Source organism: Triturus cristatus, chromosome 10, assembly GCF_964204655.1.
Source record: "Triturus cristatus chromosome 10, aTriCri1.1, whole genome shotgun sequence".
In the NCBI taxonomy this organism is placed as follows: Eukaryota; Metazoa; Chordata; class Amphibia; order Caudata; family Salamandridae; genus Triturus; species Triturus cristatus.
In genome coordinates this window covers 847504146-847525593 of record NC_140593.1, presented here as the reverse complement: position 1 = coordinate 847525593, position 21448 = coordinate 847504146, and the positions used below count along the sequence as shown (strand labels likewise).

At 47.3% G+C, this 21448-nt stretch overlaps 30 non-coding genes across 30 annotated transcripts; all 30 read right to left on the bottom strand.

Annotated features, from left to right (window-relative positions):
* Positions 1-849: 849 nt before the first annotated feature.
* Positions 850-961, bottom strand: TRNAL-CAA (transfer RNA leucine (anticodon CAA)). Its single transcript has 2 exons — positions 924-961; positions 850-895 (listed from the first exon to the last, which is right to left on the bottom strand). It is a non-coding gene; the product is annotated as a tRNA-Leu (tRNA).
* Positions 962-1249: 288 nt separating this feature from the next.
* On the bottom strand, positions 1250-1322 carry TRNAV-AAC (transfer RNA valine (anticodon AAC)). Its single transcript has one exon. It is a non-coding gene; the product is annotated as a tRNA-Val (tRNA).
* Positions 1323-1708: 386 nt separating this feature from the next.
* Positions 1709-1780, bottom strand: TRNAP-AGG (transfer RNA proline (anticodon AGG)). Its single transcript has one exon. It is a non-coding gene; the product is annotated as a tRNA-Pro (tRNA).
* Positions 1781-2221: 441 nt separating this feature from the next.
* On the bottom strand, positions 2222-2294 carry TRNAV-UAC (transfer RNA valine (anticodon UAC)). Its single transcript has one exon. It is a non-coding gene; the product is annotated as a tRNA-Val (tRNA).
* Positions 2295-3688: 1394 nt separating this feature from the next.
* Positions 3689-3800, bottom strand: TRNAL-CAA (transfer RNA leucine (anticodon CAA)). Its single transcript has 2 exons — positions 3763-3800; positions 3689-3734 (listed from the first exon to the last, which is right to left on the bottom strand). It is a non-coding gene; the product is annotated as a tRNA-Leu (tRNA).
* A 288-nt stretch (positions 3801-4088) lies between these two features.
* TRNAV-AAC (transfer RNA valine (anticodon AAC)) lies at positions 4089-4161 on the bottom strand. Its single transcript has one exon. It is a non-coding gene; the product is annotated as a tRNA-Val (tRNA).
* Positions 4162-4547: 386 nt separating this feature from the next.
* On the bottom strand, positions 4548-4619 carry TRNAP-AGG (transfer RNA proline (anticodon AGG)). Its single transcript has one exon. It is a non-coding gene; the product is annotated as a tRNA-Pro (tRNA).
* A 441-nt stretch (positions 4620-5060) lies between these two features.
* Positions 5061-5133, bottom strand: TRNAV-UAC (transfer RNA valine (anticodon UAC)). The gene has a single exon. It is a non-coding gene; the product is annotated as a tRNA-Val (tRNA).
* A 385-nt stretch (positions 5134-5518) lies between these two features.
* On the bottom strand, positions 5519-5590 carry TRNAP-CGG (transfer RNA proline (anticodon CGG)). Its single transcript has one exon. It is a non-coding gene; the product is annotated as a tRNA-Pro (tRNA).
* Positions 5591-6527: 937 nt separating this feature from the next.
* Positions 6528-6639, bottom strand: TRNAL-CAA (transfer RNA leucine (anticodon CAA)). Its single transcript has 2 exons — positions 6602-6639; positions 6528-6573 (listed from the first exon to the last, which is right to left on the bottom strand). It is a non-coding gene; the product is annotated as a tRNA-Leu (tRNA).
* Positions 6640-7373: 734 nt separating this feature from the next.
* On the bottom strand, positions 7374-7445 carry TRNAP-AGG (transfer RNA proline (anticodon AGG)). The gene has a single exon. It is a non-coding gene; the product is annotated as a tRNA-Pro (tRNA).
* A 441-nt stretch (positions 7446-7886) lies between these two features.
* Positions 7887-7959, bottom strand: TRNAV-UAC (transfer RNA valine (anticodon UAC)). Its single transcript has one exon. It is a non-coding gene; the product is annotated as a tRNA-Val (tRNA).
* Positions 7960-8344: 385 nt separating this feature from the next.
* TRNAP-CGG (transfer RNA proline (anticodon CGG)) lies at positions 8345-8416 on the bottom strand. The gene has a single exon. It is a non-coding gene; the product is annotated as a tRNA-Pro (tRNA).
* Positions 8417-9353: 937 nt separating this feature from the next.
* On the bottom strand, positions 9354-9465 carry TRNAL-CAA (transfer RNA leucine (anticodon CAA)). Its single transcript has 2 exons — positions 9428-9465; positions 9354-9399 (listed from the first exon to the last, which is right to left on the bottom strand). It is a non-coding gene; the product is annotated as a tRNA-Leu (tRNA).
* A 734-nt stretch (positions 9466-10199) lies between these two features.
* Positions 10200-10271, bottom strand: TRNAP-AGG (transfer RNA proline (anticodon AGG)). Its single transcript has one exon. It is a non-coding gene; the product is annotated as a tRNA-Pro (tRNA).
* A 441-nt stretch (positions 10272-10712) lies between these two features.
* TRNAV-UAC (transfer RNA valine (anticodon UAC)) lies at positions 10713-10785 on the bottom strand. Its single transcript has one exon. It is a non-coding gene; the product is annotated as a tRNA-Val (tRNA).
* A 385-nt stretch (positions 10786-11170) lies between these two features.
* TRNAP-CGG (transfer RNA proline (anticodon CGG)) lies at positions 11171-11242 on the bottom strand. The gene has a single exon. It is a non-coding gene; the product is annotated as a tRNA-Pro (tRNA).
* A 937-nt stretch (positions 11243-12179) lies between these two features.
* TRNAL-CAA (transfer RNA leucine (anticodon CAA)) lies at positions 12180-12291 on the bottom strand. Its single transcript has 2 exons — positions 12254-12291; positions 12180-12225 (listed from the first exon to the last, which is right to left on the bottom strand). It is a non-coding gene; the product is annotated as a tRNA-Leu (tRNA).
* Positions 12292-12579: 288 nt separating this feature from the next.
* On the bottom strand, positions 12580-12652 carry TRNAV-AAC (transfer RNA valine (anticodon AAC)). The gene has a single exon. It is a non-coding gene; the product is annotated as a tRNA-Val (tRNA).
* A 386-nt stretch (positions 12653-13038) lies between these two features.
* TRNAP-AGG (transfer RNA proline (anticodon AGG)) lies at positions 13039-13110 on the bottom strand. Its single transcript has one exon. It is a non-coding gene; the product is annotated as a tRNA-Pro (tRNA).
* Positions 13111-13551: 441 nt separating this feature from the next.
* On the bottom strand, positions 13552-13624 carry TRNAV-UAC (transfer RNA valine (anticodon UAC)). Its single transcript has one exon. It is a non-coding gene; the product is annotated as a tRNA-Val (tRNA).
* Positions 13625-15018: 1394 nt separating this feature from the next.
* TRNAL-CAA (transfer RNA leucine (anticodon CAA)) lies at positions 15019-15130 on the bottom strand. Its single transcript has 2 exons — positions 15093-15130; positions 15019-15064 (listed from the first exon to the last, which is right to left on the bottom strand). It is a non-coding gene; the product is annotated as a tRNA-Leu (tRNA).
* A 734-nt stretch (positions 15131-15864) lies between these two features.
* Positions 15865-15936, bottom strand: TRNAP-AGG (transfer RNA proline (anticodon AGG)). Its single transcript has one exon. It is a non-coding gene; the product is annotated as a tRNA-Pro (tRNA).
* A 441-nt stretch (positions 15937-16377) lies between these two features.
* On the bottom strand, positions 16378-16450 carry TRNAV-UAC (transfer RNA valine (anticodon UAC)). Its single transcript has one exon. It is a non-coding gene; the product is annotated as a tRNA-Val (tRNA).
* A 385-nt stretch (positions 16451-16835) lies between these two features.
* Positions 16836-16907, bottom strand: TRNAP-CGG (transfer RNA proline (anticodon CGG)). The gene has a single exon. It is a non-coding gene; the product is annotated as a tRNA-Pro (tRNA).
* Positions 16908-17844: 937 nt separating this feature from the next.
* Positions 17845-17956, bottom strand: TRNAL-CAA (transfer RNA leucine (anticodon CAA)). Its single transcript has 2 exons — positions 17919-17956; positions 17845-17890 (listed from the first exon to the last, which is right to left on the bottom strand). It is a non-coding gene; the product is annotated as a tRNA-Leu (tRNA).
* A 733-nt stretch (positions 17957-18689) lies between these two features.
* TRNAP-AGG (transfer RNA proline (anticodon AGG)) lies at positions 18690-18761 on the bottom strand. Its single transcript has one exon. It is a non-coding gene; the product is annotated as a tRNA-Pro (tRNA).
* Positions 18762-19202: 441 nt separating this feature from the next.
* TRNAV-UAC (transfer RNA valine (anticodon UAC)) lies at positions 19203-19275 on the bottom strand. The gene has a single exon. It is a non-coding gene; the product is annotated as a tRNA-Val (tRNA).
* Positions 19276-19660: 385 nt separating this feature from the next.
* Positions 19661-19732, bottom strand: TRNAP-CGG (transfer RNA proline (anticodon CGG)). Its single transcript has one exon. It is a non-coding gene; the product is annotated as a tRNA-Pro (tRNA).
* Positions 19733-20659: 927 nt separating this feature from the next.
* Positions 20660-20771, bottom strand: TRNAL-CAA (transfer RNA leucine (anticodon CAA)). Its single transcript has 2 exons — positions 20734-20771; positions 20660-20705 (listed from the first exon to the last, which is right to left on the bottom strand). It is a non-coding gene; the product is annotated as a tRNA-Leu (tRNA).
* Between the last annotated feature and the right edge of the window lie 677 nt (positions 20772-21448).

Sequence of the window (21448 nt, the reverse complement as noted above, 5' to 3'; positions counted from 1 at the left end):
CACACAAAGTCATGTTTTCTCTCAAGGTGTTGTTTTTTTCACTCTTGCAAGGAAGGGATCAGTCGATATCCTAGCTGCCAGAGAGCAGAAAAAAGGCGCTGATGAGAACTGCAGGCACTTTCTGGCACTTGTACTCCTCTGCAAGTCCTGGACACTTACCCCATAGACTTCCACCCCAGATGCAAGGGAGGGCCTGCCAATTCTTGCTCCTAAGACAGAGGCATTTGATTCTTGGATTCAAACACGCTCACTCAGCGCTCGATCAGGCTCGATCAGGCGAGATTTATATGAGTGGCTCGCAGGACTGAAACACTCACCTGGGAGCCCCAGGGTGGCTGAATTCCCAGTATGGCCATTGTTGGGCAAATCACCTCCTTTCCTCCTGCCTCAATCTAGAATTGGCTGCAAATCACAAGATAGAGTTCAATGTCCGTGTGTACTGCCTACTCCCAGCTACCTCTCTGTCTTCCTTATGTAAATTAAAATTCGCAAGGGGGGACCAATGACAATCTGCTCCTCCCACATAACCAGGAAGCCCTGTTGAACATGTCTGCCTGTGTTGTTGCAGGGACAGTGCCTTCTCCGCCCAAAAGGTGGCAGGAGAGCCTCACAACAAAGATGGGATCAACTGCTTAATGAGAAACCAGCACGGCAGTTTGTGTGATGGAGTGCAAATTTAACGGAAGGTGTGCCTGAGGTGTCCCTTCCAGGAATACATGGAATTGTGATTGAGGGACCAGCCTGATCGTTGGTGGATTTCTCGTCATATGTTACAGGTCCGTGCAAAGATTGTGGTGTGTGGGGAATGCACTGCAAAAAACAGGACGATTTAAGGGTGTAAAAGAAACCTGTCAGAAGTGGGATTTGAACCCACGCCTCCATGAGGAGACCAGAAGTCTCAGTTGCACTGAAGATCAAGCTCTCTTGAGTCTGGCGCCTTAGACCACTCGGCCATCCTGACAGCCCTGGGTGTGCACAGATCTGACTCTTCTGACTGCACCTGCCAATGTTTGCACTTACAACGTTCACAGCAATGTCACAAGTGTAAAGACCCCACAATACAACATGGCATGACAAAAAAAAAGCTAGGCACAAGAGCGACCACTGATGGATGCGGATTAATTTGTTTCGTCTTGCAAAAGTAAAGGAAGTTTCCCACGGCTCTCTGGGTTCAAGGACCGCCTCTTCTTAAGCTTGCATTGAGATAATAAGGTTTTAGAGGGTGCACATAAAAGCAGCTCATGCACAGTGTTTCTGCCCGGTCTCGAACCGGGGACCTTTCGCGTGTTAGGCGAACGTGATGACCACTACACTACAGAAACTCACTTGCTGTGTTTTACTGTTAGAGCAAGGTTCCTCTCAAGGATTCTCTCTACTTCTATTCTGCTGTATCAGCAGCCACTCAGAAAGCGAGGAGCAAGTGTGAAAACTGCAGAGATATCAGCCAACATGCTTGCAATTAGACGTATTAAAAATTGACTTATGCAGGCATCGACAGACAAATATCTGATGCCTAAATGCCAGCAAGTACACCTTGGGAAAGCATCACCTGGGACACACACAGACTAAGCATGAAGGCAGAAAAAGCATGGTGATCCATGTTTCTTCTGAGGTTCAAAATATTTTGTGCAACAATGCGGCGAGTGTAATGAGAAATAGTCAGGCATTGTGAGTTTTGAGTAGGATTCGTATGTTTACCTCTGAAAAAGGGCTCGTCCGGGATTTGAACCCGGGACCTCTCGCACCCTAAGCGAGAATCATACCCCTAGACCAACGAGCCGAGGCACACAAGAGTCGCCTTTCGCACCGGCTCCGGGGGTTATTGGCAGCAAGTTAGTGAATGCTTCACCCAAAGCAAGCAACTGCACATGCTGCTCTCTTCTGCAATATGGTTGCTGTCTTTTCCATGGCCGTCATCGAACAAGAAATGAAAATGCCTCTATCCTTCAGACATTTTGTTTGTTCTAGGTGTATGCTCTCGGTGAGGTCAATAAAACCATTTCTGCTCTCATGCCTTGCTTTCATGAAGTAGGCCCAACCTTCAGTACACAAGGACGTGCAAACGAATAGCGCAAACTATCGTCACTTCTCTTTTTGAGCTGTCACTGATGCCCCTGGAGCACAGTACATCACGCTGGTGAGGGATAGACAGCTTCCATTATCTCAGCTTTCCTATAAGTTGAGAGAGTAAATGCAAACTGTGTGAAAAACAGAAAGCTGCTGTTTCTGCCCGGTCTCGAACCAGGGACCTTTCGCGTGTAAAGCGAACGTGATAACCACTACACTACAGAAACAGACACGCTTGCACGAATCTTCTTGGCATGTAGTGGGCTGGAATGCACAGACCAAGGGCCAATGTCCATGAAGCTCAAAGTTGGACCCTCCTTACCCGATCTCTTTCTTTGGAAGAAAGGAACGAGGACCACTTTTATTCCAAAAGGCGATTTTAAAACCATACCTGAAATCACACTAGAAAAACACTTTGCATTTAATTTTCCTACACTGATGGTCCACCCCAGAAAAGCAGTTGCAAAGAAGTCCGGCACTGAAATTCTATACGCCAAAAGTGGGAAATAGCGTAGAGGGAAAGGAACTTTCTCACCATACACGGCGTCTTATAGCATTGAAAAGAAGAAATGGCCCTATATAATAAGCAGCCTAAAAATAATTCCACAGCATGGGCTCGTCCGGGATTTGAAACCGGGACCTCTCGCACCCGAAGCGAGAATCATACCCCTAGACCAACGAGCCTGATTCCCCAGTCGGCATTTTAAGCAATTTCTGATGCGTCTTTCAGAAACAAAGCAGGGCTATTTGGCTGCTCTCTCTCTATGTGAACCACACAAAGTCATGTTTTCTCTCAAGGTGTTGTTTTTTTCACTCTTGCAAGGAAGGGATCAGTCGATATCCTAGCTGCCAGAGAGCAGAAAAAAGGCGCTGATGAGAACTGCAGGCACTTTCTGGCACTTGTACTCCTCTGCAAGTCCTGGACACTTACCCCATAGACTTCCACCCCAGATGCAAGGGAGGGCCTGCCAATTCTTGCTCCTAAGACAGAGGCATTTGATTCTTGGATTCAAACACGCTCACTCAGCGCTCGATCAGGCTCGATCAGGCGAGATTTATATGAGTGGCTCGCAGGACTGAAACACTCACCTGGGAGCCCCAGGGTGGCTGAATTCCCAGTATGGCCATTGTTGGGCAAATCACCTCCTTTCCTCCTGCCTCAATCTAGAATTGGCTGCAAATCACAAGATAGAGTTCAATGTCCGTGTGTACTGCCTACTCCCAGCTACCTCTCTGTCTTCCTTATGTAAATTAAAATTCGCAAGGGGGGACCAATGACAATCTGCTCCTCCCACATAACCAGGAAGCCCTGTTGAACATGTCTGCCTGTGTTGTTGCAGGGACAGTGCCTTCTCCGCCCAAAAGGTGGCAGGAGAGCCTCACAACAAAGATGGGATCAACTGCTTAATGAGAAACCAGCACGGCAGTTTGTGTGATGGAGTGCAAATTTAACGGAAGGTGTGCCTGAGGTGTCCCTTCCAGGAATACATGGAATTGTGATTGAGGGACCAGCCTGATCGTTGGTGGATTTCTCGTCATATGTTACAGGTCCGTGCAAAGATTGTGGTGTGTGGGGAATGCACTGCAAAAAACAGGACGATTTAAGGGTGTAAAAGAAACCTGTCAGAAGTGGGATTTGAACCCACGCCTCCATGAGGAGACCAGAAGTCTCAGTTGCACTGAAGATCAAGCTCTCTTGAGTCTGGCGCCTTAGACCACTCGGCCATCCTGACAGCCCTGGGTGTGCACAGATCTGACTCTTCTGACTGCACCTGCCAATGTTTGCACTTACAACGTTCACAGCAATGTCACAAGTGTAAAGACCCCACAATACAACATGGCATGACAAAAAAAAAGCTAGGCACAAGAGCGACCACTGATGGATGCGGATTAATTTGTTTCGTCTTGCAAAAGTAAAGGAAGTTTCCCACGGCTCTCTGGGTTCAAGGACCGCCTCTTCTTAAGCTTGCATTGAGATAATAAGGTTTTAGAGGGTGCACATAAAAGCAGCTCATGCACAGTGTTTCTGCCCGGTCTCGAACCGGGGACCTTTCGCGTGTTAGGCGAACGTGATGACCACTACACTACAGAAACTCACTTGCTGTGTTTTACTGTTAGAGCAAGGTTCCTCTCAAGGATTCTCTCTACTTCTATTCTGCTGTATCAGCAGCCACTCAGAAAGCGAGGAGCAAGTGTGAAAACTGCAGAGATATCAGCCAACATGCTTGCAATTAGACGTATTAAAAATTGACTTATGCAGGCATCGACAGACAAATATCTGATGCCTAAATGCCAGCAAGTACACCTTGGGAAAGCATCACCTGGGACACACACAGACTAAGCATGAAGGCAGAAAAAGCATGGTGATCCATGTTTCTTCTGAGGTTCAAAATATTTTGTGCAACAATGCGGCGAGTGTAATGAGAAATAGTCAGGCATTGTGAGTTTTGAGTAGGATTCGTATGTTTACCTCTGAAAAAGGGCTCGTCCGGGATTTGAACCCGGGACCTCTCGCACCCTAAGCGAGAATCATACCCCTAGACCAACGAGCCGAGGCACACAAGAGTCGCCTTTCGCACCGGCTCCGGGGGTTATTGGCAGCAAGTTAGTGAATGCTTCACCCAAAGCAAGCAACTGCACATGCTGCTCTCTTCTGCAATATGGTTGCTGTCTTTTCCATGGCCGTCATCGAACAAGAAATGAAAATGCCTCTATCCTTCAGACATTTTGTTTGTTCTAGGTGTATGCTCTCGGTGAGGTCAATAAAACCATTTCTGCTCTCATGCCTTGCTTTCATGAAGTAGGCCCAACCTTCAGTACACAAGGACGTGCAAACGAATAGCGCAAACTATCGTCACTTCTCTTTTTGAGCTGTCACTGATGCCCCTGGAGCACAGTACATCACGCTGGTGAGGGATAGACAGCTTCCATTATCTCAGCTTTCCTATAAGTTGAGAGAGTAAATGCAAACTGTGTGAAAAACAGAAAGCTGCTGTTTCTGCCCGGTCTCGAACCAGGGACCTTTCGCGTGTAAAGCGAACGTGATAACCACTACACTACAGAAACAGACACGCTTGCACGAATCTTCTTGGCATGTAGTGGGCTGGAATGCACAGACCAAGGGCCAATGTCCATGAAGCTCAAAGTTGGACCCTCCTTACCCGATCTCTTTCTTTGGAAGAAAGGAACGAGGACCACTTTTATTCCAAAAGGCGATTTTAAAACCATACCTGAAATCACACTAGAAAAACACTTTGCATTTAATTTTCCTACACTGATGGTCCACCCCAGAAAAGCAGTTGCAAAGAAGTCCGGCACTGAAATTCTATACGCCAAAAGTGGGAAATAGCGTAGAGGGAAAGGAACTTTCTCACCATACACGGCGTCTTATAGCATTGAAAAGAAGAAATGGCCCTATATAATAAGCAGCCTAAAAATAATTCCACAGCATGGGCTCGTCCGGGATTTGAACCCGGGACCTCTCGCACCCGAAGCGAGAATCATACCCCTAGACCAACGAGCCTGATTCCCCAGTCGGCATTTTAAGCAATTTCTGATGCGTCTTTCAGAAACAAAGCAGGGCTATTTGGCTGCTCTCTCTCTATGTGAACCACACAAAGTCATGTTTTCTCTCAAGGTGTTGTTTTTTTCACTCTTGCAAGGAAGGGATCAGTCGATATCCTAGCTGCCAGAGAGCAGAAAAAAGGCGCTGATGAGAACTGCAGGCACTTTCTGGCACTTGTACTCCTCTGCAAGTCCTGGACACTTACCCCATAGACTTCCACCCCAGATGCAAGGGAGGGCCTGCCAATTCTTGCTCCTAAGACAGAGGCATTTGATTCTTGGATTCAAACACGCTCACTCAGCGCTCGATCAGGCTCGATCAGGCGAGATTTATATGAGTGGCTCGCAGGACTGAAACACTCACCTGGGAGCCCCAGGGTGGCTGAATTCCCAGTATGGCCATTGTTGGGCAAATCACCTCCTTTCCTCCTGCCTCAATCTAGAATTGGCTGCAAATCACAAGATAGAGTTCAATGTCCGTGTGTACTGCCTACTCCCAGCTACCTCTCTGTCTTCCTTATGTAAATTAAAATTCGCAAGGGGGGACCAATGACAATCTGCTCCTCCCACATAACCAGGAAGCCCTGTTGAACATGTCTGCCTGTGTTGTTGCAGGGACAGTGCCTTCTCCGCCCAAAAGGTGGCAGGAGAGCCTCACAACAAAGATGGGATCAACTGCTTAATGAGAAACCAGCACGGCAGTTTGTGTGATGGAGTGCAAATTTAACGGAAGGTGTGCCTGAGGTGTCCCTTCCAGGAATACATGGAATTGTGATTGAGGGACCAGCCTGATCGTTGGTGGATTTCTCGTCATATGTTACAGGTCCGTGCAAAGATTGTGGTGTGTGGGGAATGCACTGCAAAAAACAGGACGATTTAAGGGTGTAAAAGAAACCTGTCAGAAGTGGGATTTGAACCCACGCCTCCATGAGGAGACCAGAAGTCTCAGTTGCACTGAAGATCAAGCTCTCTTGAGTCTGGCGCCTTAGACCACTCGGCCATCCTGACAGCCCTGGGTGTGCACAGATCTGACTCTTCTGACTGCACCTGCCAATGTTTGCACTTACAACGTTCACAGCAATGTCACAAGTGTAAAGACCCCACAATACAACATGGCATGACAAAAAAAAAGCTAGGCACAAGAGCGACCACTGATGGATGCGGATTAATTTGTTTCGTCTTGCAAAAGTAAAGGAAGTTTCCCACGGCTCGCTGGGTTCAAGGACCGCCTCTTCTTAAGCTTGCATTGAGATAATAAGGTTTTAGAGGGTGCACATAAAAGCAGCTCATGCACAGTCTCGAACCGGGGACCTTTCGCGTGTTAGGCGAACGTGATGACCACTACACTACAGAAACTCACTTGCTGTGTTTTACTGTTAGAGCAAGGTTCCTCTCAAGGATTCTCTCCACTTCTATTCTGCTGTATCAGCAGCCACTCAGAAAGCGAGGAGCAAGTGTGAAAACTGCAGAGATATCAGCCAACATGCTTGCAATTAGACGTATTAAAAATTGACTTATGCAGGCATCGACAGACAAATATCTGATGCCTAAATGCCAGCAAGTACACCTTGGGAAAGCATCACCTGGGACACACACAGACTAAGCATGAAGGCAGAAAAAGCATGGTGATCCATGTTTCTTCTGAGGTTCAAAATATTTTGTGCAACAATGCGGCGAGTGTAATGAGAAATAGTCAGGCATTGTGAGTTTTGAGTAGGATTCGTATGTTTACCTCTGAAAAAGGGCTCGTCCGGGATTTGAACCCGGGACCTCTCGCACCCTAAGCGAGAATCATACCCCTAGACCAACGAGCCGAGGCACACAAGAGTCGCCTTTCGCACCGGCTCCGGGGGTTATTGGCAGCGAGTTAGTGAATGCTTCACCCAAAGCAAGCAACTGCACATGCTGCTCTCTTCTGCAATATGGTTGCTGTCTTTTCCATGGCCGTCATCGAACAAGAAATGAAAATGCCTCTATCCTTCAGACATTTTGTTTGTTCTAGGTGTATGCTCTCGGTGAGGTCAATAAAACCATTTCTGCTCTCATGCCTTGCTTTCATGAAGTAGGCCCAACCTTCAGTACACAAGGACGTGCAAACGAATAGCGCAAACTATCGTCACTTCTCTTTTTGAGCTGTCACTGATGCCCCTGGAGCACAGTACATCACGCTGGTGAGGGATAGACAGCTTCCATTATCTCAGCTTTCCTATAAGTTGAGAGAGTAAATGCAAACTGTGTGAAAAACAGAAAGCTGCTGTTTCTGCCCGGTCTCGAACCAGGGACCTTTCGCGTGTAAAGCGAACGTGATAACCACTACACTACAGAAACAGACACGCTTGCACGAATCTTCTTGGCATGTAGTGGGCTGGAATGCACAGACCAAGGGCCAATGTCCATGAAGCTCAAAGTTGGACCCTCCTTACCCGATCTCTTTCTTTGGAAGAAAGGAACGAGGACCACTTTTATTCCAAAAGGCGATTTTAAAACCATACCTGAAATCACACTAGAAAAACACTTTGCATTTAATTTTCCTACACTGATGGTCCACCCCAGAAAAGCAGTTGCAAAGAAGTCCGGCACTGAAATTCTATACGCCAAAAGTGGGAAATAGCGTAGAGGGAAAGGAACTTTCTCACCATACACGGCGTCTTATAGCATTGAAAAGAAGAAATGGCCCTATATAATAAGCAGCCTAAAAATAATTCCACAGCATGGGCTCGTCCGGGATTTGAACCCGGGACCTCTCGCACCCGAAGCGAGAATCATACCCCTAGACCAACGAGCCTGATTCCCCAGTCGGCATTTTAAGCAATTTCTGATGCGTCTTTCAGAAACAAAGCAGGGCTATTTGGCTGCTCTCTCTCTATGTGAACCACACAAAGTCATGTTTTCTCTCAAGGTGTTGTTTTTTTCACTCTTGCAAGGAAGGGATCAGTCGATATCCTAGCTGCCAGAGAGCAGAAAAAAGGCGCTGATGAGAACTGCAGGCACTTTCTGGCACTTGTACTCCTCTGCAAGTCCTGGACACTTACCCCATAGACTTCCACCCCAGATGCAAGGGAGGGCCTGCCAATTCTTCCTCCTAAGACAGAGGCATTTGATTCTTGGATTCAAACACGCTCACTCAGCGCTCGATCAGGCTCGATCAGGCGAGATTTATATGAGTGGCTCGCAGGACTGAAACACTCACCTGGGAGCCCCAGGGTGGCTGAATTCCCAGTATGGCCATTGTTGGGCAAATCACCTCCTTTCCTCCTGCCTCAATCTAGAATTGGCTGCAAATCACAAGATAGAGTTCAATGTCCGTGTGTACTGCCTACTCCCAGCTACCTCTCTGTCTTCCTTATGTAAATTAAAATTCGCAAGGGGGGACCAATGACAATCTGCTCCTCCCACATAACCAGGAAGCCCTGTTGAACATGTCTGCCTGTGTTGTTGCAGGGACAGTGCCTTCTCCGCCCAAAAGGTGGCAGGAGAGCCTCACAACAAAGATGGGATCAACTGCTTAATGAGAAACCAGCACGGCAGTTTGTGTGATGGAGTGCAAATTTAACGGAAGGTGTGCCTGAGGTGTCCCTTCCAGGAATACATGGAATTGTGATTGAGGGACCAGCCTGATCGTTGGTGGATTTCTCGTCATATGTTACAGGTCCGTGCAAAGATTGTGGTGTGTGGGGAATGCACTGCAAAAAACAGGACGATTTAAGGGTGTAAAAGAAACCTGTCAGAAGTGGGATTTGAACCCACGCCTCCATGAGGAGACCAGAAGTCTCAGTTGCACTGAAGATCAAGCTCTCTTGAGTCTGGCGCCTTAGACCACTCGGCCATCCTGACAGCCCTGGGTGTGCACAGATCTGACTCTTCTGACTGCACCTGCCAATGTTTGCACTTACAACGTTCACAGCAATGTCACAAGTGTAAAGACCCCACAATACAACATGGCATGACAAAAAAAAAGCTAGGCACAAGAGCGACCACTGATGGATGCGGATTAATTTGTTTCGTCTTGCAAAAGTAAAGGAAGTTTCCCACGGCTCGCTGGGTTCAAGGACCGCCTCTTCTTAAGCTTGCATTGAGATAATAAGGTTTTAGAGGGTGCACATAAAAGCAGCTCATGCACAGTCTCGAACCGGGGACCTTTCGCGTGTTAGGCGAACGTGATGACCACTACACTACAGAAACTCACTTGCTGTGTTTTACTGTTAGAGCAAGGTTCCTCTCAAGGATTCTCTCCACTTCTATTCTGCTGTATCAGCAGCCACTCAGAAAGCGAGGAGCAAGTGTGAAAACTGCAGAGATATCAGCCAACATGCTTGCAATTAGACGTATTAAAAATTGACTTATGCAGGCATCGACAGACAAATATCTGATGCCTAAATGCCAGCAAGTACACCTTGGGAAAGCATCACCTGGGACACACACAGACTAAGCATGAAGGCAGAAAAAGCATGGTGATCCATGTTTCTTCTGAGGTTCAAAATATTTTGTGCAACAATGCGGCGAGTGTAATGAGAAATAGTCAGGCATTGTGAGTTTTGAGTAGGATTCGTATGTTTACCTCTGAAAAAGGGCTCGTCCGGGATTTGAACCCGGGACCTCTCGCACCCTAAGCGAGAATCATACCCCTAGACCAACGAGCCGAGGCACACAAGAGTCGCCTTTCGCACCGGCTCCGGGGGTTATTGGCAGCGAGTTAGTGAATGCTTCACCCAAAGCAAGCAACTGCACATGCTGCTCTCTTCTGCAATATGGTTGCTGTCTTTTCCATGGCCGTCATCGAACAAGAAATGAAAATGCCTCTATCCTTCAGACATTTTGTTTGTTCTAGGTGTATGCTCTCGGTGAGGTCAATAAAACCATTTCTGCTCTCATGCCTTGCTTTCATGAAGTAGGCCCAACCTTCAGTACACAAGGACGTGCAAACGAATAGCGCAAACTATCGTCACTTCTCTTTTTGAGCTGTCACTGATGCCCCTGGAGCACAGTACATCACGCTGGTGAGGGATAGACAGCTTCCATTATCTCAGCTTTCCTATAAGTTGAGAGAGTAAATGCAAACTGTGTGAAAAACAGAAAGCTGCTGTTTCTGCCCGGTCTCGAACCAGGGACCTTTCGCGTGTAAAGCGAACGTGATAACCACTACACTACAGAAACAGACACGCTTGCACGAATCTTCTTGGCATGTAGTGGGCTGGAATGCACAGACCAAGGGCCAATGTCCATGAAGCTCAAAGTTGGACCCTCCTTACCCGATCTCTTTCTTTGGAAGAAAGGAACGAGGACCACTTTTATTCCAAAAGGCGATTTTAAAACCATACCTGAAATCACACTAGAAAAACACTTTGCATTTAATTTTCCTACACTGATGGTCCACCCCAGAAAAGCAGTTGCAAAGAAGTCCGGCACTGAAATTCTATACGCCAAAAGTGGGAAATAGCGTAGAGGGAAAGGAACTTTCTCACCATACACGGCGTCTTATAGCATTGAAAAGAAGAAATGGCCCTATATAATAAGCAGCCTAAAAATAATTCCACAGCATGGGCTCGTCCGGGATTTGAACCCGGGACCTCTCGCACCCGAAGCGAGAATCATACCCCTAGACCAACGAGCCTGATTCCCCAGTCGGCATTTTAAGCAATTTCTGATGCGTCTTTCAGAAACAAAGCAGGGCTATTTGGCTGCTCTCTCTCTATGTGAACCACACAAAGTCATGTTTTCTCTCAAGGTGTTGTTTTTTTCACTCTTGCAAGGAAGGGATCAGTCGATATCCTAGCTGCCAGAGAGCAGAAAAAAGGCGCTGATGAGAACTGCAGGCACTTTCTGGCACTTGTACTCCTCTGCAAGTCCTGGACACTTACCCCATAGACTTCCACCCCAGATGCAAGGGAGGGCCTGCCAATTCTTCCTCCTAAGACAGAGGCATTTGATTCTTGGATTCAAACACGCTCACTCAGCGCTCGATCAGGCTCGATCAGGCGAGATTTATATGAGTGGCTCGCAGGACTGAAACACTCACCTGGGAGCCCCAGGGTGGCTGAATTCCCAGTATGGCCATTGTTGGGCAAATCACCTCCTTTCCTCCTGCCTCAATCTAGAATTGGCTGCAAATCACAAGATAGAGTTCAATGTCCGTGTGTACTGCCTACTCCCAGCTACCTCTCTGTCTTCCTTATGTAAATTAAAATTCGCAAGGGGGGACCAATGACAATCTGCTCCTCCCACATAACCAGGAAGCCCTGTTGAACATGTCTGCCTGTGTTGTTGCAGGGACAGTGCCTTCTCCGCCCAAAAGGTGGCAGGAGAGCCTCACAACAAAGATGGGATCAACTGCTTAATGAGAAACCAGCACGGCAGTTTGTGTGATGGAGTGCAAATTTAACGGAAGGTGTGCCTGAGGTGTCCCTTCCAGGAATACATGGAATTGTGATTGAGGGACCAGCCTGATCGTTGGTGGATTTCTCGTCATATGTTACAGGTCCGTGCAAAGATTGTGGTGTGTGGGGAATGCACTGCAAAAAACAGGACGATTTAAGGGTGTAAAAGAAACCTGTCAGAAGTGGGATTTGAACCCACGCCTCCATGAGGAGACCAGAAGTCTCAGTTGCACTGAAGATCAAGCTCTCTTGAGTCTGGCGCCTTAGACCACTCGGCCATCCTGACAGCCCTGGGTGTGCACAGATCTGACTCTTCTGACTGCACCTGCCAATGTTTGCACTTACAACGTTCACAGCAATGTCACAAGTGTAAAGACCCCACAATACAACATGGCATGACAAAAAAAAAGCTAGGCACAAGAGCGACCACTGATGGATGCGGATTAATTTGTTTCGTCTTGCAAAAGTAAAGGAAGTTTCCCACGGCTCGCTGGGTTCAAGGACCGCCTCTTCTTAAGCTTGCATTGAGATAATAAGGTTTTAGAGGGTGCACATAAAAGCAGCTCATGCACAGTGTTTCTGCCCGGTCTCGAACCGGGGACCTTTCGCGTGTTAGGCGAACGTGATGACCACTACACTACAGAAACTCACTTGCTGTGTTTTACTGTTAGAGCAAGGTTCCTCTCAAGGATTCTCTCTACTTCTATTCTGCTGTATCAGCAGCCACTCAGAAAGCGAGGAGCAAGTGTGAAAACTGCAGAGATATCAGCCAACATGCTTGCAATTAGACGTATTAAAAATTGACTTATGCAGGCATCGACAGACAAATATCTGATGCCTAAATGCCAGCAAGTACACCTTGGGAAAGCATCACCTGGGACACACACAGACTAAGCATGAAGGCAGAAAAAGCATGGTGATCCATGTTTCTTCTGAGGTTCAAAATATTTTGTGCAACAATGCGGCGAGTGTAATGAGAAATAGTCAGGCATTGTGAGTTTTGAGTAGGATTCGTATGTTTACCTCTGAAAAAGGGCTCGTCCGGGATTTGAACCCGGGACCTCTCGCACCCTAAGCGAGAATCATACCCCTAGACCAACGAGCCGAGGCACACAAGAGTCGCCTTTCGCACCGGCTCCGGGGGTTATTGGCAGCGAGTTAGTGAATGCTTCACCCAAAGCAAGCAACTGCACATGCTGCTCTCTTCTGCAATATGGTTGCTGTCTTTTCCATGGCCGTCATCGAACAAGAAATGAAAATGCCTCTATCCTTCAGACATTTTGTTTGTTCTAGGTGTATGCTCTCGGTGAGGTCAATAAAACCATTTCTGCTCTCATGCCTTGCTTTCATGAAGTAGGCCCAACCTTCAGTACACAAGGACGTGCAAACGAATAGCGCAAACTATCGTCACTTCTCTTTTTGAGCTGTCACTGATGCCCCTGGAGCACAGTACATCACGCTGGTGAGGGATAGACAGCTTCCATTATCTCAGCTTTCCTATAAGTTGAGAGAGTAAATGCAAACTGTGTGAAAAACAGAAAGCTGCTGTTTCTGCCCGGTCTCGAACCAGGGACCTTTCGCGTGTAAAGCGAACGTGATAACCACTACACTACAGAAACAGACACGCTTGCACGAATCTTCTTGGCATGTAGTGGGCTGGAATGCACAGACCAAGGGCCAATGTCCATGAAGTTCAAAGTTGGACCCTCCTTACCCGATCTCTTTCTTTGGAAGAAAGGAACGAGGACCACTTTTATTCCAAAAGGCGATTTTAAAACCATACCTGAAATCACACTAGAAAAACACTTTGCATTTAATTTTCCTACACTGATGGTCCACCCCAGAAAAGCAGTTGCAAAGAAGTCCGGCACTGAAATTCTATACGCCAAAAGTGGGAAATAGCGTAGAGGGAAAGGAACTTTCTCACCATACACGGCGTCTTATAGCATTGAAAAGAAGAAATGGCCCTATATAATAAGCAGCCTAAAAATAATTCCACAGCATGGGCTCGTCCGGGATTTGAACCCGGGACCTCTCGCACCCGAAGCGAGAATCATACGCCTAGACCAACGAGCCTGATTCCCCAGTCGGCATTTTAAGCAATTTCTGATGCGTCTTTCAGAAACAAAGCAGGGCTATTTGGCTGCTCTCTCTCTATGTGAACCACACAAAGTCATGTTTTCTCTCAAGGTGTTGTTTTTTTCACTCTTGCAAGGAAGGGATCAGTCGATATCCTAGCTGCCAGAGAGCAGAAAAAAGGCGCTGATGAGAACTGCAGGCACTTTCTGGCACTTGTACTCCTCTGCAAGTCCTGGACACTTACCCCATAGACTTCCACCCCAGATGCAAGGGAGGGCCTGCCAATTCTTGCTCCTAAGACAGAGGCATTTGATTCTTGGATTCAAACACGCTCACTCAGCGCTCGATCAGGCTCGATCAGGCGAGATTTATATGAGTGGCTCGCAGGACTGAAACACTCACCTGGGAGCCCCAGGGTGGCTGAATTCCCAGTATGGCCATTGTTGGGCAAATCACCTCCTTTCCTCCTGCCTCAATCTAGAATTGGCTGCAAATCACAAGATAGAGTTCAATGTCCGTGTGTACTGCCTACTCCCAGCTACCTCTCTGTCTTCCTTATGTAAATTAAAATTCGCAAGGGGGGACCAATGACAATCTGCTCCTCCCACATAACCAGGAAGCCCTGTTGAACATGTCTGCCTGTGTTGTTGCAGGGACAGTGCCTTCTCCGCCCAAAAGGTGGCAGGAGAGCCTCACAACAAAGATGGGATCAACTTCTTAATGAGAAACCAGCACGGCAGTTTGTGTGATGGAGTGCAAATTTAACGGAAGATGTGCCTGAGGTGTCCCTTCCAGGAATACATGGAATTGTGATTGAGGGACCAGCCTGATCGTTGGTGGATTTCTCGTCATATGTTACAGGTCCGTGCAAAGATTGTGGTGTGTGGGGAATGCACTGCAAAAAACAGGACGATTTAAGGGTGTAAAAGAAACCTGTCAGAAGTGGGATTTGAACCCACGCCTCCATGAGGAGACCAGAAGTCTCAGTTGCACTGAAGATCAAGCTCTCTTGAGTCTGGCGCCTTAGACCACTCGGCCATCCTGACAGCCCTGGGTGTGCACAGATCTGACTCTTCTGACTGCACCTGCCAATGTTTGCACTTACAACGTTCACAGCAATGTCACAAGTGTAAAGACCCCACAATACAACATGGCATGACAAAAAAAAAGCTAGGCACAAGAGCGACCACTGATGGATGCGGATTAATTTGTTTCGTCTTGCAAAAGTAAAGGAAGTTTCCCACGGCTCGCTGGGTTCAAGGACCGCCTCTTCTTAAGCTTGCATTGAGATAATAAGGTTTTAGAGGGTGCACATAAAATCAGCTCATGCACAGTCTCGAACCGGGGACCTTTCGCGTGTTAGGTGAACGTGATGACCACTACACTACAGAAACTCACTTGCTGTGTTTTACTGTTAGAGCAAGGTTCCTCTCAAGGATTCTCTCTACTTCTATTCTGCTGTATCAGCAGCCACTCAGAAAGCGAGGAGCAAGTGTGAAAACTGCAGAGATATCAGCCAACATGCTTGCAATTAGACGTATTAAAAATTGACTTATGCAGGCATCGACAGACAAATATCTGATGCCTAAATGCCAGCAAGTACACCTTGGGAAAGCATCACCTGGGACACACACAGACTAAGCATGAAGGCAGAAAAAGCATGGTGATCCATGTTTCTTCTGAGGTTCAAAATATTTTGTGCATCAATGCGGCGAGTGTAATGAGAAATAGTCAGGCATTGTGAGTTTTGAGTAGGATTCGTATGTTTACCTCTGAAAAAGGGCTCGTCCGGGATTTGAACCCGGGACCTCTCGCACCCTAAGCGAGAATCATACCCCTAGACCAACGAGCCGAGGCACACAAGAGTCGCCTTTCGCACCGGCTCCGGGGGTTATTGGCAGCGAGTTAGTGAATGCTTCACCCAAAGCAAGCAACTGCACATGCTGCTCTCTTCTGCAATATGGTTGCTGTCTTTTCCATGGCCGTCATCGAACAAGAAATGAAAATGCCTCTATCCTTCAGACATTTTGTTTGTTCTAGGTGTATGCTCTCGGTGAGGTCAATAAAACCATTTCTGCTCTCATGCCTTGCTTTCATGAAGTAGGCCCAACCTTCAGTACACAAGGACGTGCAAACGAATAGCGCAAACTATCGTCACTTCTCTTTTTGAGCTGTCACTGATGCCCCTGGAGCACAGTACATCACGCTGGTGAGGGATAGACAGCTTCCATTATCTCAGCTTTCCTATAAGTTGAGAGAGTAAATGCAAACTGTGTGAAAAACAGAAAGCTGCTGTTTCTGCCCGGTCTCGAACCAGGGACCTTTCGCGTGTAAAGCGAACGTGATAACCACTACACTACAGAAACAGACACGCTTGCACGAATCTTCTTGGCATGTAGTGGGCTGGAATGCACAGACCAAGGGCCAATGTCCATGAAGCTCAAAGTTGGACCCTCCTTACCCGATCTCTTTCTTTGGAAGAAAGGAACGAGGACCACTTTTATTCCAAAAGGCGATTTTAAAACCATACCTGAAATCACACTAGAAAAACACTTTGCGTTTAATTTTCCTACACTGATGGTCCACCCCAGAAAAGCAGTTGCAAAGAAGTCCGGCACTGAAATTCTATACGCCAAAAGTGGGAAATAGCGTAGAGGGAAAGGAACTTTCTCACCATACACGGCGTCTTATAGCATTGAAAAGAAGAAATGGCCCTATATAATAAGCAGCCTAAAAATAATTCCACAGCATGGGCTCGTCCGGGATTTGAACCCGGGACCTCTCGCACCCGAAGCAAGAATCATACCCCTAGACCAACGAGCCTGATTCCCCAGTCGGCATTTTAAGCAATTTCTGATGCGTCTTTCAGAAACAAAGCAGGGCTATTTGGCTGCTCTCTCTCTATGTGAACCACACAAAGTCATGTTTTCTCTCAAGGTGTTGTTTTTTTCACTCTTGCAAGGAAGGGATCAGTCGATATCCTAGCTGCCAGAGAGCAGAAAAAAGGCGCTGATGAGAACTGCAGGCACTTTCTGGCACTTGTACTCCTCTGCAAGTCCTGGACACTTACCCCATAGACTTCCACCCCAGATGCAAGGGAGGGCCTGCCAATTCTTGCTCCTAAGACAGAGGCATTTGATTCTTGGATTCAAACACGCTCACTCAGCGCTCGATCAGGCTCGATCAGGCGAGATTTATATGAGTGGCTCGCAGGACTGAAACACTCACCTGGGAGCCCCAGGGTGGCTGAATTCCCAGTATGGCCATTGTTGGGCAAATCACCTCCTTTCCTCCTGCCTCAATCTAGAATTGGCTGCAAATCACAAGATAGAGTTCAATGTCCGTGTGTACTGCCTACTCCCAGCTACCTCTCTGTCTTCCTTATGTAAATTAAAATTCGCAAGGGGGGACCAATGACAATCTGCTCCTCCCACATAACCAGGAAGCCCTGTTGAACATGTCTGCCTGTGTTGTTGCAGGGACAGTGCCTTCTCCGCCCAAAAGGTGGCAGGAGAGCCTCACAACAAAGATGGGATCAACTGCTTAATGAGAAACCAGCACGGCAGTTTGTGTGATGGAGTGCAAATTTAACGGAAGGTGTGCCTGAGGTGTCCCTTCCAGGAATACATGGAATTGTGATTGAGGGACCAGCCTGATCGTTGGTGGATTTCTCGTCATATGTTACAGGTCCGTGCAAAGATTGTGGTGTGTGGGGAATGCACTGCAAAAAACAGGACGATTTAAGGGTGTAAAAGAAACCTGTCAGAAGTGGGATTTGAACCCACGCCTCCATGAGGAGACCAGAAGTCTCAGTTGCACTGAAGATCAAGCTCTCTTGAGTCTGGCGCCTTAGACCACTCGGCCATCCTGACAGCCCTGGGTGTGCACAGATCTGACTCTTCTGACTGCACCTGCCAATGTTTGCACTTACAACGTTCACAGCAATGTCACAAGTGTAAAGACCCCACAATACAACATGGCATGACAAAAAAAAAGCTAGGCACAAGAGCGACCACTGATGGATGCGGATTAATTTGTTTCGTCTTGCAAAAGTAAAGGAAGTTTCCCACGGCTCGCTGGGTTCAAGGACCGCCTCTTCTTAAGCTTGCATTGAGATAATAAGGTTTTAGAGGGTGCACATAAAATCAGCTCATGCACAGTCTCGAACAGGGAACTTTCGCGTGTTAGGCGAACGTGATGACCACTACACTACAGAAACTCACTTGCTGTGTTTTACTGTTAGAGCAAGGTTCCTCTCAAGGATTCTCTCTACTTCTATTCTGCTGTATCAGCAGCCACTCAGAAAGCGAGGAGCAAGTGTGAAAACTGCAGAGATATCAGCCAACATGCTTGCAATTAGACGTATTAAAAATTGACTTATGCAGGCATCGACAGACAAATATCTGATGCCTAAATGCCAGCAAGTACACCTTGGGAAAGCATCACCTGGGACACACACAGACTAAGCATGAAGGCAGAAAAAGCATGGTGATCCATGTTTCTTCTGAGGTTCAAAATATTTTGTGCAACAATGCGGCGAGTGTAATGAGAAATAGTCAGGCATTGTGAGTTTTGAGTAGGATTCGTATGTTTACCTCTGAAAAAGGGCTCGTCCGGGATTTGAACCCGGGACCTCTCGCACCCTAAGCGAGAATCATACCCCTAGACCAACGAGCCGAGGCACACAAGAGTCGCCTTTCGCACCGGCTCCGGGGGTTATTGGCAGCGAGTTAGTGAATGCTTCACCCAAAGCAAGCAACTGCACATGCTGCTCTCTTCTGCAATATGGTTGCTGTCTTTTCCATGGCCGTCATCGAACAAGAAATGAAAATGCCTCTATCCTTCAGACATTTTGTTTGTTCTAGGTGTATGCTCTCGGTGAGGTCAATAAAACCATTTCTGCTCTCATGCCTTGCTTTCATGAAGTAGGCCCAACCTTCAGTACACAAGGACGTGCAAACGAATAGCGCAAACTATCGTCACTTCTCTTTTTGAGCTGTCACTGATGCCCCTGGAGCACAGTACATCACGCTGGTGAGGGATAGACAGCTTCCATTATCTCAGCTTTCCTATAAGTTGAGAGAGTAAATGCAAACTGTGTGAAAAACAGAAAGCTGCTGTTTCTGCCCGGTCTCGAACCAGGGACCTTTCGCGTGTAAAGCGAACGTGATAACCACTACACTACAGAAACAGACACGCTTGCACGAATCTTCTTGGCATGTAGTGGGCTGGAATGCACAGACCAAGGGCCAATGTCCATGAAGCTCAAAGTTGGACCCTCCTTACCCGATCTCTTTCTTTGGAAGAAAGGAACGAGGACCACTTTTATTCCAAAAGGCGATTTTAAAACCATACCTGAAATCACACTAGAAAAACACTTTGCATTTAATTTTCCTACACTGATGGTCCACCCCAGAAAAGCAGTTGCAAAGAAGTCCGGCACTGAAATTCTATACGCCAAAAGTGGGAAATAGCGTAGAGGGAAAGGAACTTTCTCACCATACACGGCGTCTTATAGCATTGAAAAGAAGAAATGGCCCTATATAATAAGCAGCCTAAAAATAATTCCACAGCATGGGCTCGTCCGGGATTTGAACCCGGGACCTCTCGCACCCGAAGCGAGAATCATACCCCTAGACCAACGAGCCTGATTCCCCAGTCGGCATTTTAAGCAATTTCTGATGCGTCTTTCAGAAACAAAGCAGGGCTATTTGGCTGCTCTCTCTCTATGTGAACCACACAAAGTCATGTTTTCTCTCAAGGTGTTGTTTTTTTCACTCTTGCAAGGAAGGGATCAGTCGATATCCTAGCTGCCAGAGAGCAGAAAAAAGGCGCTGATGAGAACTGCAGGCACTTTCTGGCACTTGTACTCCTCTGCAAGTCCTGGACACTTACCCCATAGACTTCCACCCCAGATGCAAGGGAGGGCCTGCCAATTCTTGCTCCTAAGACAGAGGCATTTGATTCTTGGATTCAAACACGCTCACTCAGCGCTCGATCAGGCGAGATTTATATGAGTGGCTCGCAGGACTGAAACACTCACCTGGGAGCCCCAGGGTGGCTGAATTCCCAGTATGGCCATTGTTGGGCAAATCACCTCCTTTCCTCCTGCCTCAATCTAGAATTGGCTGCAAATCACAAGATAGAGTTCAATGTCCGTGTGTACTGCCTACTCCCAGCTACCTCTCTGTCTTCCTTATGTAAATTAAAATTCGCAAGGGGGGACCAATGACAATCTGCTCCTCCCACATAACCAGGAAGCCCTGTTGAACATGTCTGCCTGTGTTGTTGCAGGGACAGTGCCTTCTCCGCCCAAAAGGTGGCAGGAGAGCCTCACAACAAAGATGGGATCAACTGCTTAATGAGAAACCAGCACGGCAGTTTGTGTGATGGAGTGCAAATTTAACGGAAGGTGTGCCTGAGGTGTCCCTTCCAGGAATACATGGAATTGTGATTGAGGGACCAGCCTGATCGTTGGTGGATTTCTCGTCATATGTTACAGGTCCGTGCAAAGATTGTGGTGTGTGGGGAATGCACTGCAAAAAACAGGACGATTTAAGGGTGTAAAAGAAACCTGTCAGAAGTGGGATTTGAACCCACGCCTCCATGAGGAGACCAGAAGTCTCAGTTGCACTGAAGATCAAGCTCTCTTGAGTCTGGCGCCTTAGACCACTCGGCCATCCTGACAGCCCTGGGTGTGCACAGATCTGACTCTTCTGACTGCACCTGCCAATGTTTGCACTTACAACGTTCACAGCAATGTCACAAGTGTAAAGACCCCACAATACAACATGGCATGACAAAAAAAAAGCTAGGCACAAGAGCGACCACTGATGGATGCGGATTAATTTGTTTCGTCTTGCAAAAGTAAAGGAAGTTTCCCACGGCTCGCTGGGTTCAAGGACCGCCTCTTCTTAAGCTTGCATTGAGATAATAAGGTTTTAGAGGGTGCACATAAAAGCAGCTCATGCACAGTCTCGAACCGGGGACCTTTCGCGTGTTAGGCGAACGTGATGACCACTACACTACAGAAACTCACTTGCTGTGTTTTACTGTTAGAGCAAGGTTCCTCTCAAGGATTCTCTCTACTTCTATTCTGCTGTATCAGCAGCCACTCAGAAAGCGAGGAGCAAGTGTGAAAACTGCAGAGATATCAGCCAACATGCTTGCAATTAGACGTATTAAAAATTGACTTATGCAGGCATCGACAGACAAATATCTGATGCCTAAATGCCAGCAAGTACACCTTGGGAAAGCATCACCTGGGACACACACAGACTAAGCATGAAGGCAGAAAAAGCATGGTGATCCATGTTTCTTCTGAGGTTCAAAATATTTTGTGCAACAATGCGGCGAGTGTAATG